At 36.2% G+C, this 10,970-nt stretch overlaps 1 long non-coding RNA gene across 1 annotated transcript in view; it reads right to left on the bottom strand.

The window, feature by feature from the left end:
• Positions 1-8,613, bottom strand: part of LOC122181521 — a 26,050-nt gene extending 17,437 nt beyond the window's left edge. The window contains exons 1-2 of the long non-coding RNA XR_006179460.1: positions 8,510-8,613; positions 7,173-7,243 (exon numbers count right to left, since the gene is read on the bottom strand). This is a non-coding gene — a long non-coding RNA (uncharacterized LOC122181521). The remainder of the gene's footprint in view (positions 1-7,172; positions 7,244-8,509) is intronic.
• Between the last annotated feature and the right edge of the window lie 2,357 nt (positions 8,614-10,970).

Below are 10,970 nucleotides of genomic sequence, written 5' to 3'. Positions count from 1 at the left end.
CCTTACTCTTTTGATTATATTGCAATTATAACATCTTGGTTATACACATGGTGCAGCTGCTGCAAGAGATTCCATGGCTTCCAGTGGGAGTCCAGACACCCCATGCAGATAGGATGTCTGGGATTGGGGACAGCCCAACAGACAAAACAACCTCCAGTGTCAAAGCTGCATTGTGTTGAGATGTTACTGACTCAGAATAGATTCTGAGAAGTTGCTCAGTATAATTCTGCTATATTTTGCCTTCAGAATGGTAATGATTCCATTACTTACTGACAGAACTCCCTTCTGTGCTACTTCTGTTTTGTCCTGGTTGTTTAGATAACTTTCTGTTGCATCATGATTTTCGTTTGCTGTTGTTACTTCACTTGTCTAACCCAATCCAATAAGCCTCTACAAAGGACATGTAATATCCTGGAGAATTTGTACTCTGTCGGTTTAGTGGGCATGTTTCTACACTGTTTTCAATATCCTAGCATTAACCTTCCACTTATTAATTCAGTCATTTTGACATCTTTTTAATAATATTAATAATTTTATAAATAATATACACAAGTTCACAATCACACACTTGAAAGAGATATTTTTTGACTCACTGTTAAAATGATATCTGTCAATTTCTATCAATTATTTTCACTCAGCTTAAAATCTTTCTTTTCTTTCTCTCTTCAGATGTTTAGCTTCTCCTTTTGGCTTTCAAACTGTAGTCACAGCTTTATGGCTATTGTATTTGACCCGACAATTTAACAAGAACTTCTCTTTGAGATAAAAATGAAACATATTAAATCTGACAAGTTTTAAGTCAGCCCACGTTTTTTTTTTTTCTCTTCTATCCTAAGGAGACAGTTTCAAAAGAATAGCCATATCCCTGTTTCTATGATTATACAATCGTTTCCTATGGAGGATAAATTTATCATATCCTCAGTTCACCATTTGGTGGAAATTTATAAAGAAGAAAAGCCAGTAAGAGTAATTAATGAATGTCTATTTTTAATTCCAGGCAATTAATGAAGTCTATTCTTAAAAGATTTATACATCCATGCTTTAGTGGCAGCTGATTCCAACTGTTAGATTCTCTAAAAATTTAAAAACAGAGCTACTGCTTTCACCTTTGTGGTGAGGTGGGAAATATGAAATTATCATATGGGAGTGAGGACTGCTTAGTGCTATGAACAATAGGATTAACAGCTAAGAGAGCAGAACTAGTCACCTGCCACTTTTCTTGGTCTTCTGCTTTCCTTTTTTTCACAGTTCTGTCTTCACCCTCTATTTCTTTCATCATTTTGATGCTCTCTACAATTTGCCAGATTCTGCCTGCTTGCTATTCTCTCTCTTTCATCTCTTCCATTTTGGCCTTCCCTCAACTTCCCCTTAATTTTTTACTGCATCACTCATTTCCTCTTTTTTTTTTTTTTTTCTTTTACTTTTTTCCCTTTTGCCCCTCTCCACTTGACACCATACATGAAACACTCCCTGAGCATTAGCATAGAGCCACCTATTTTTACTGCCACTTTAAGGCTAAAAATTCAATAATTATTAGGTGTCTGGACAGGAACCGCACTGAAACAAACTGCCAAGCCATTGCAATGATTTCAGGATACTTAATACTTTGCATTCATTTCTTATGTGCATATGAGGCCTGTTTGGTGAGGAGTAATGCATGAAGAATACAAGCAGTACACTAAGTTTATAAAAATGACTCCTCATTTAATTCTATGTATAAGAAATAAAAGAAAATATTTCAGCTGCCATCCATCCCAACAGTAAAAAATGTGGAGCAAAAGGCTATCAAAAAAATATCAGAAATAAAGATACTATGTTTGTGAAGATTAGGACTCTATATTACACATTTTCATAGAATCATAGAATCTCCGGGTTGGGAGGGACCACTAAAGGTCATCTAGCCCAGTTTCCCTGAAATGAACAGGGACACCTAGAGCTCCATCATGTGCTTAGAGCTCCATTCAGCCTGACTTTGAATGTCTCCAAGGATGAGGCATTCCACTATCTCTCTGTGCAACCTGTTCCAGTGCCTACTCTGCTCCAGTGCCTACTCCAACACTACTCTTGTAAAAAAACTTCTTCCTCATATTCAATCTATACCTCCTCTCTTTTAGTTTAAAACCATTTCCTTTTGTCCTATTGCAGCAGATCCAGTAAAGAGTCTGTTCCCTTCTTTGTTATAGTCTCCCTTCCCTTTAGATACTGAAAGGCTGCTATCAGGTTAAATCAGGGCCTTCTCTTGTCCAGGACAAACAGCCCCAGCTCTCAGCCTGTCCTTGTAGGGAAACTGTTCCATCCTTCAGATCATTTTTGTGGCCCTAATTTATGTTGTTTTAGTTTGCTTCTACTAGCAGTTTTAAAATGACGTTAACAATATTGTCATGAAATGAGATGTCTGTACTGTTTAATTTGTTTGTGTGTTATTTTAAGGAAGCGTTCATGGAGTAGCTTGCATTAAATTGTCCAGATGTAATATTTTGCAAACAGCCAATGAAAATTATAATGAGTGTTCCTAATTAGCTGATCATAAAGCTATAATCATTTCAAGATAGATTTAGCAATGGATACTATAGAAAAGTAGTGCAGTGTTTCTGACAGGGATTTTTTTGCTGCTTTTTTTTGTTTGTTTGTTTTTGTTGTTTTTTGTTGGTTTGTTACACAGTTCACTCAGACAAGAGGGCAGGATGGATTTTTTTTGCTCTAAATCGCTTAGTGAGCAAAAACAAATTTCCCAAAGCTCAGAACAAAAAGTCTGGTTTAAACTGAATACTTCATTACCAAATGGGTTTCTCAGTAGTGAAAAAACATTTCCCTTTGTCAGCTGTGATCCTGCTTCTCTTCATCAGGCTACTTTATAAAAGAAGACCTCTCTGATTATTTTCAACAACAACAAAACATGATGTAGAATGGTATTCCCTGAAGTTACACTGCTATCCTGAAATAGACTAATGAAGAAAGGCCAACTCTGCTTTTATGTCATTAGATTTAGAATTTCAGTAGACTGCAATTAATCTTTTGTCATTCTTTCCCTAAATGTGAATCTAAGACACCTACCTTCTGTCCTAATTACAAGATTGGCCGTAACAGTCCAATTTCTCATGCAAAAATGCTGCTTCTGGATCTTCCATTATACTAAAGTAAAGCAATGGAGGCAAGGATACTTTTAGAAACAGAAAATGATGACACATAAGAAAATGCAATCTAGAGTCTTTTTTCCCCTTCTTTTGTTAACATGGACCTGAGATATGAAGAGTCACTATCCCCTTAGCTGCGGGTTCACACTTCTGATCAGTTTGTAGTGAAGACTTTGTTGCTATTTTAAATTTTATTTATTTATTTATTTTAAAAGATCTTTTGTAAGAAATCAAAATAGAAACAGGTAAACTGATTATTCAAACAATTATGACTTATAAAATTGTAGCAATAATAGAAGATGCATAATTAATCACATCTATCACCAATTAACCCTCATTAAAAACCTCTGAGAAAGGAGAGTACCTATAATCAGGCCACAATTAATCATCACAGAGTTCTTTTGGCACTCCACTTAGATCACAGATGGGGATGGATAGTAGCAGGAGGAAGAAGAGGTGGTATGATATTGGATGGCTTGTGTTTTTTTTTGAGTTTTAATTACAATAAAATATTTAATTTAAAAGTCAATAATTTGTACGAACAATTTAGTTTTAAATAAAATACTAAATGCTGAGATGAAATGAACTATATACACAGGGATTAGTTTTTCATTTTAAAATTATTTATTCATTTCATCATCAATAGTCTCACTCAGTAAAAATAAAATTCTTCAGCTGAAATAAACAGTTATCTGGCCTACTGCATGCATCATCTGAAAACTGGAAAAAATCAAACTAAGAGTTATTGATGGTCCAACCTCTATCAGCTTAGTGCTGATAACTGTCCAGAAGTGTAATTCCTTATCCAAACTGACAGAACGTGTTGGAAATCTTAACACAGAAAATTCAACCCTTCCTAGGAATTTTTTTGCAGCAGACTGATTTTCCTTACTGTCCTAATTTGGTTTCAGAGAATAAGTCAAAAGATCCACTTTGGTCCCCAGACCTGACTTAGTCACGTACAAACAGGGCAAAGTAATTGAACAGTGCAACAAGGTCAGACTTCTGGTCGTTTTATGCACATCTAATATGTCATAGAGGTAAGGTAGATATGAAATTCACTACAAAACTAGCTTCTTGGTAGTGCTTACTATATGTGGAGTTGGATCTTTTTTTTTCATTACTCTGAGAATGAGAAAAATAACTGATCTGAATTACTATATTAGCAATAAATAGGATGGTTGAGTCAACTGTATATCTGAAGTATTTTTTCTACTCTTAGAGCAGATTTATTTGATGAGGCTCCATTTAAGGCAGTTTCTGAAAAGGTTCAACTAATGTCTTGGTAGATAATAGATTCATCAGATCTTCAGAACTACTTCTCCTGGACTCCCCAAGAAAGTTTTGTGTTGCCTTTCAAGGTTTTCTGTAATCATGCAGCCTCTCAGATAATTATGGTACTTCATCATTTAGTTCACGTTGAGGTGCAGTACTCCATTTCCTAACACTAAGGTAGACAAGATCACAGAGGTAACCAAATTTGAGTTGGGTTGATTTTAATCTCACTAAATCAATCCAAATTTTTTATGACAACTTCATGTCTTAGATCAGGACAAGGGACAGACAATGCATGATCTAGTACTATACTGACTCATAAAAGCATGTCAACATTTTGTGACACGTTGCTGGGATGCTGTATCAGGTAGTACGAATCCTGAAGCCAGATTTAGTGTATCACTGTCTATCATTGCAAGTTTTAGTTTAATTGCTTAGACTGAGCTCTTGTATTGAAATTACTCTAGAATGTATGCATTGCAAGTTTTAGTTTAATTGCTTAGACTGAGCTCTTGTATTGAAATTACTCTAGAATGTATGTTGAAAATGGATGTCTCAAGTAGACAAAAGACAGAGCAATCTTATGATTTAGTGAAATCTTTGCTGATTTTTCTCTTGACCTACTGGAATAATTATCCACATTAATATTAAATGAAGCAGTTCTTCCTCTCACATTTTTGCTTGTGGTACCCCATATATAACCTCAGAATATACCTCAGCTTTGATGAGAAAAAAATCTTAGCTAAAAGAAAGAAGAAAAAGATCAAGAGAGTTTCCATTCCTTCTCTTGTTTACTCAGCACAGTTAGAATTAAAGAACATATTATGATACAGTACAAATGCATGAACAAATCAAAAATAGCCAGAAAACTTCTAGAAGATCTCTAGTGAAGATAGATATTTTTTTGAGCTAATCTTTCAAAAAGCAATTTATTGTTCAAACCCAGAGCAATCAAGCCAAATAGTTTTTGTAGATTTGGAGGTGACTATTTTTCAGAAAGCATGTTACTAGTGTAATTTATGTTTGTTTTAAAAAAATAAATAAAAAAAATAAGGAAATGTTTTCCATTCAACAAGAACATTGGCAAAAAATTCTGACCAGGACGATCTCTGTCAGACTTTTCATGTTTGAAAATCACAGATCGTGCAATGTTTCATGATGAACAGGAACAGAAGACACATATATACACATTTTGGTCAAAGATCTGACCAAATCCTACAGGGACAAAGAAGGAAAGCAAGCTCTGACTTCACTTCTGTAGCAGCCCAGTAAGTGACAGCTTTTTGACAACTTTTTTTAAAGCAGTATTCACAAACTTTGAAAAACTCTCCACAGCTCTGCACTTCATCTATTGTTAAATACCATTTTTCAATTATTACAAGCAAAAGACTTAGCTTTGCAGTGAAATCTCACCAACCTCTTAGTTTGCAGAGCAAGAAATCCTATGAAGATTCTTTTACTCTTTCTCTTGTGAAAAGCCTAGATCCAAAACTCAGGTTTCCATATCTGTTTGTAAGAGGAGTGGGTCTCTATATGTCACAAAAAGTTTCAGAAGCGGCTTCTTGGAAAGAGCCCCAGTAAGTCAAGAAAAAAGACAGAGGGAAAAATGAAATGCTAGATTTTCTTAAAGTAATCTCCGTCAGTTTCAGAAAAGGCTGTGCAGGAAATGAAGTGACAGTTTCAAAATACTTGTAACCCATTTCCTCCTCTTCCCAGGGTTCAATTTGTTTCTATTTCAGTTGTTCAAAAAAATGGTCCTTTATTTAAGTTTAGAGCCTCTGTCTAGCATGCATAACCCTGAGAAGATGCAGGCTGCAGATACCCTGCTCTCCTGAGCTGCTGCTCTCACAACACAGATTGTGGCTTCTCAGCCTCTGGCTCCACCTCACACACCAAAAGTCCTGACGGGATCAATAGGACTGAGTTAACCACTGTCATACTGAAAAAGAATCCATCTTTCTACGGTCTAGGTTTTATTTATCGGGTATTTTCCTTGGCTAATATTTATTTACACCACAGCTGGCAGAGCTCAAACCCGTTAGAGCTCTGCCTACACCTGAGACCTCTCCATGCAAGAAATCAATATAACTGATTCATGAAAAACATCATTCATCAAAACCAGCCCTCACACACACAATACTACAGCTGACAAAATAATTTTGTTGTCTTATCCTTCAGCTAAGTGCCTCTTATGCTATTTCCCTGTACCCAACATTTCTATGTTTTCACTAATAACAAAATATTCTGAAGAGCTACATTTTATATATTTTAATATAACATTTTAATAATATAATATGCATTATAATATATTATATAATACATACGTAATACATAATAATAATATTTTAACTATATATTAGTTTAAAAAAAAGTGCTAGGAAAATATAGCTTCATTCTGGAAAATAATATGGCTATTAAAAATAGCTTGAATTACTTTTTAGTGAATGATATAAGAACAGGTATAAAAATCTGATGGAAAGTAACAGTCATGGGCATGCACAAAGACAATAAAAATCTAAAATAATTTCACATTCAGTTAGTCTTATTAGCCTTTGACCACTAAAATGTTAATATAATGATAATCAATCTTAAATCAATTATTGTGTAATTGCTGAATCAATAGGAGTGTAGTTAAATATTGATAAGTGTCTAAAAGCTCTATCAGGACATATTGACATCTTGAGAGATGACTGCAGGCCTGTGGAAAAGGAAAGCTCAGCTTTGAAGGAAAGCAGCACCAGGTTGAGTTTACATTCTTATTACCATGTTAGATGTACTGATCGATAGAGACCGTCTCTACTCTGTCAGCATGGTGTTATTTCCAGTCTTTTCATCTGCAAAACAGTGCGGAAATGACCATCTAATGTGCTGTGTGACAGCAGGCAAAGGACTTAGCATCCAAAGATTTCTAAAAGAAAATACTTATGATGGGATGGGGGAGAGAGGAGGGAGAGGGTTTAACTCCAGAAGGGATGATGCTGCTTCTGCTTAGTAATCTGCTTGTGATCTGTCGGTCACAAAGGCAGCACAGCAGCCTGCAGTCACACTCACTGGAGTGGCTACACTTATAAATTATGAATTAAGAGTCCTTCTCTTTCGATAGACATGAGAAAAATAGCTGCAAGAGTTTAGACCATATCCACAACACATAAAGACATGACACATTTTAATCGCACCCAGTTTGGTTTTGTGATAACATTTATCAAAGGCATCACAATTTTTTTTTTTCCATGAAAGTGGAGCACTCACACCTATGCCATTCTTCAACATACGAAAACTCTTTGTTTCAGTAATACTGAGCTATTTGTGTTCCAGTTTGCTTAATGAAGTCATTATGTTCAGCAAATACCCTTTACTATTCTTTTTGTACCTGCAAGTGGGTGAATAATTGGTATCTAGATACTAATATTCTTTGAATGGAACACACTCAATTTTATCTGTAGCCAGCAGCAAAATGCACAGGAAAAGAGAACAAAACTATTTGTTGTTGGATTTGGGTCAGATAAGATACATTATTATAGCAAGCTTCAAGTAGCATGAGCTGTTAAGGTTATGTCAGGAATGTCATTATAACTTTCAGGTACTTTCATGCAGACAACTCTCTGAAACCAGAGAGTCTCCCTCTCTGGTGATATTCTCCGACTTTGTACCAGCCCAGGGGCAAATTGTTTTAGCAAGTTTCAGCTAAAATCATTCTTACAGAAAGATTAAGTTTCACCTCTCTTGTAACAGTCCCTAATAAATATGGAGGTTATCCTTCAGCTACTGAGTAGGGTTTTCAGATGGGCCCTCTGAGGACTTGCACATGACCAGCAGAATGGCTTCCCCCACCTGCCAAAGCCAGCAGCAGATGACGTGGAGCCCTTCAGAAGCCGATTGGGCACAGAGCGCACAAAGCCTTGCGGAGCTCATCTTGGGACAAGAAGTCTCCTGCAACTCTAATAATATCCCTCTTCTTTCCCTTGCACAAGTTTTAAATTCTGCTGCTGGAAACATGCTCTGGAATCCTGACCAGCCCTGTAGATCTTGCCAGGTGAGGAGGAGTCTTCCTTCCTGAAACCCCAGCAGCACTCACCAGCTCATCATGACTCAAAACTCACCATGTCACTGGGATTCCAATTTCCTGTTTGTCTCAGGAGCACAGAGCCCCCCTGTTCCTGGCTCTATTTGGTGACATGTTGTTCAGCAAATGGGACGAGCAACCCTCAGTGACCACAGCTTTTCAGCACGCAGAGGTTTGCATGACTTCCAACAACAAGTGTGGTGAAGAAAAAAGCAATTTCAGTGAGAAACAGACTGACGCAGAATATCAAATCCAAGAATGCTGCTCACTGTTTAGAAAAACATGTCTTAATTTATAAATATATAATCTGTTTATCCTGTTGAATTTAGTTCTGATAGGAAAAAAAAAAAAAGAAAAGAAAAGCTGTTCTCCCTCCCCATCTGCTTTTTATTTCTGTTCCATTTTGTTTCCATCATTTATTTCCCACTGAACCCTCAACAGCGAGAAAGGCCATTTTTGGCTAAAAGGCTGTTAATTCTGAAATAAGAGCAACCAGCATCCCCAGCAGGAAAATGCTAGCAGGCAAGCAGGCTGAGGCCAAAATGGAGCACATCTTAAACAAAGGAGGATTATTTTTTGAGACTGTTAAATTCCTACAACTACTCTGTTGTAACACAAACTGCAAAGTGGCTACCTCGTTTCAAGAATACAAATTGTAGTCTGATTCTGACAGTGTGCTCCTAATCCGACAGGCAGAGCAAGAAACACTCATGAAGCATCATTTTGCTTTATCTGTGCAGATGGGTGAAAGACATGCACCTGCACAATAAAGACTGCCATATCTTATTTAGATTCAGAATATGTATGGGATTATTTTCTATCTAGAATAGACTCTCTGCAACCATTGCCATCAACAAAGAAGGCAGTGTAATGTTATTACTCCTAACACACAAATATTTTTTTAAAACATCAACGATTCTGCGTGACTCTACTTAAAAAAATTAACCAGTGTTAGTCTACAGATCATTCTTAGGAACTGTTTTTGAACATCCACATGCTACATGATAGTTTATGTTCTAAGAACAATTTAAAAACACACAAACAAGAAATTACAGATTAATGTCTCTTCTACTGAGATCTTTAGCTTAAAGCCAAAAAAAAAAAAAAAAATGGAAAAAGGGAAAACTATTTAGTAGTTGAACAAGTTAGGAATTCAACAGTGTCATTTTTTCCACTTTTCATTATATAACAACTGAGATCAGTATGCTCAATTTAGGCAATCCAGTAAATGGTAAATGAGAACAGGTTGAGCTCAGCCTCCCATGGAGATACTAGTTATATTCATAGATAATAAGAAACGTGGAAGTGACTTAGTGAGGACACAAATCATTAAGCCTGAGGGTGAGTTGTGTGGCAGGAGTACCCTGTTCCCTGCTGAAGTCTTGTAATCTGTGGAGTCACGGGAAGTGGCTGGAGGGCTGTGTGTACCAACCCTGGTGGTGGCACATGGGATCCAAGGAGATGAAACGTCCATTTTCAGGTCCCATCCATATCCATACTCTCCCAGATAACTGACAAGCAGAGCCAGAGTGAGAAGCCATGCTGATTCAGTGAAAGAATGACAAGTTCGGGCTCAGACCTCCAGTTGATGTCAGATTCCTAAAAGTAGGTGTCAAGGTTAGCCACCCAAGAACATTCTTTAGAAGACCACGGGAGGGTCATGAAATTTCTGATGCACATCTCATCAAAATGGCGCTGTAATATTAATCTGAAACATCCACTGATGCTGCTTTATGTGTATCCAAACAGGGAGACATTAAGATACGTGAAAATTTTAGTAATGCCAGATAGCACATTATGAACTAATAATATTGAAGCACCCATGAAACAAAGTCTGAAATCAAAATAACATCCATTCCAAGCCTCTCATCAGATCAATTTGACACAGAATTTTCAATGTTGGACTCAAAAAAAGAGTATGAAGCATCCCACAGCCATTTCTTTTCCCAAAATTTGCTTCACGGGTTATGGATAATCGTCTTAAAAGGTAGTGGGCACTTTCAAAAATCTGTTTTTGGTTTTTTTTTTTTTTTTTTTTTCTTTCTTTCTTTCTTTTTTTTTTTAAATTTGTAGTTAAATTCAAGTCAGGTATATCAATCTCTCCTTTAAAAAAAAAAACAAAAACAAAAACCAAAAACCACACCATTGTAGTTCAGAGGTACTGATGTTATTTAAATAGCAAACTGATTAACTATGAGAAAACTGTTTATTTCAACTACCTTACTTGATGCGTGTTTAAATGAAAAATCTGACAGCCAAAAAGGACATGTGAAACTTGAGTTTGAAAATTCCTAACCACTGAAGAGATCACCTTCAAGTCTGACTTTGTCTCACACTCTTCATTACCATAAGCTTCACATATCGAACAAGAAAGTGGTTTTTAAATGTAAGCTTTAATACATTTTTACTATTAAAATATGCCATATGTAATGTGGGATATGCAGCATAGACACATTACACTTAGAACTGCCTAACCTTCTAAAATATTCCGATTTTTG

This window comes from Lagopus leucura, unplaced genomic scaffold (genome assembly GCF_019238085.1).
Source record: "Lagopus leucura isolate 7727_CA_CO unplaced genomic scaffold, USGS_WTPT01 Super-Scaffold_100009, whole genome shotgun sequence".
In the NCBI taxonomy this organism is placed as follows: domain Eukaryota; kingdom Metazoa; phylum Chordata; class Aves; order Galliformes; family Phasianidae; genus Lagopus; species Lagopus leucura.
Note: the sequence above shows the minus strand (reverse complement) of the source record. Positions and strands in the feature narration are given on the sequence as shown.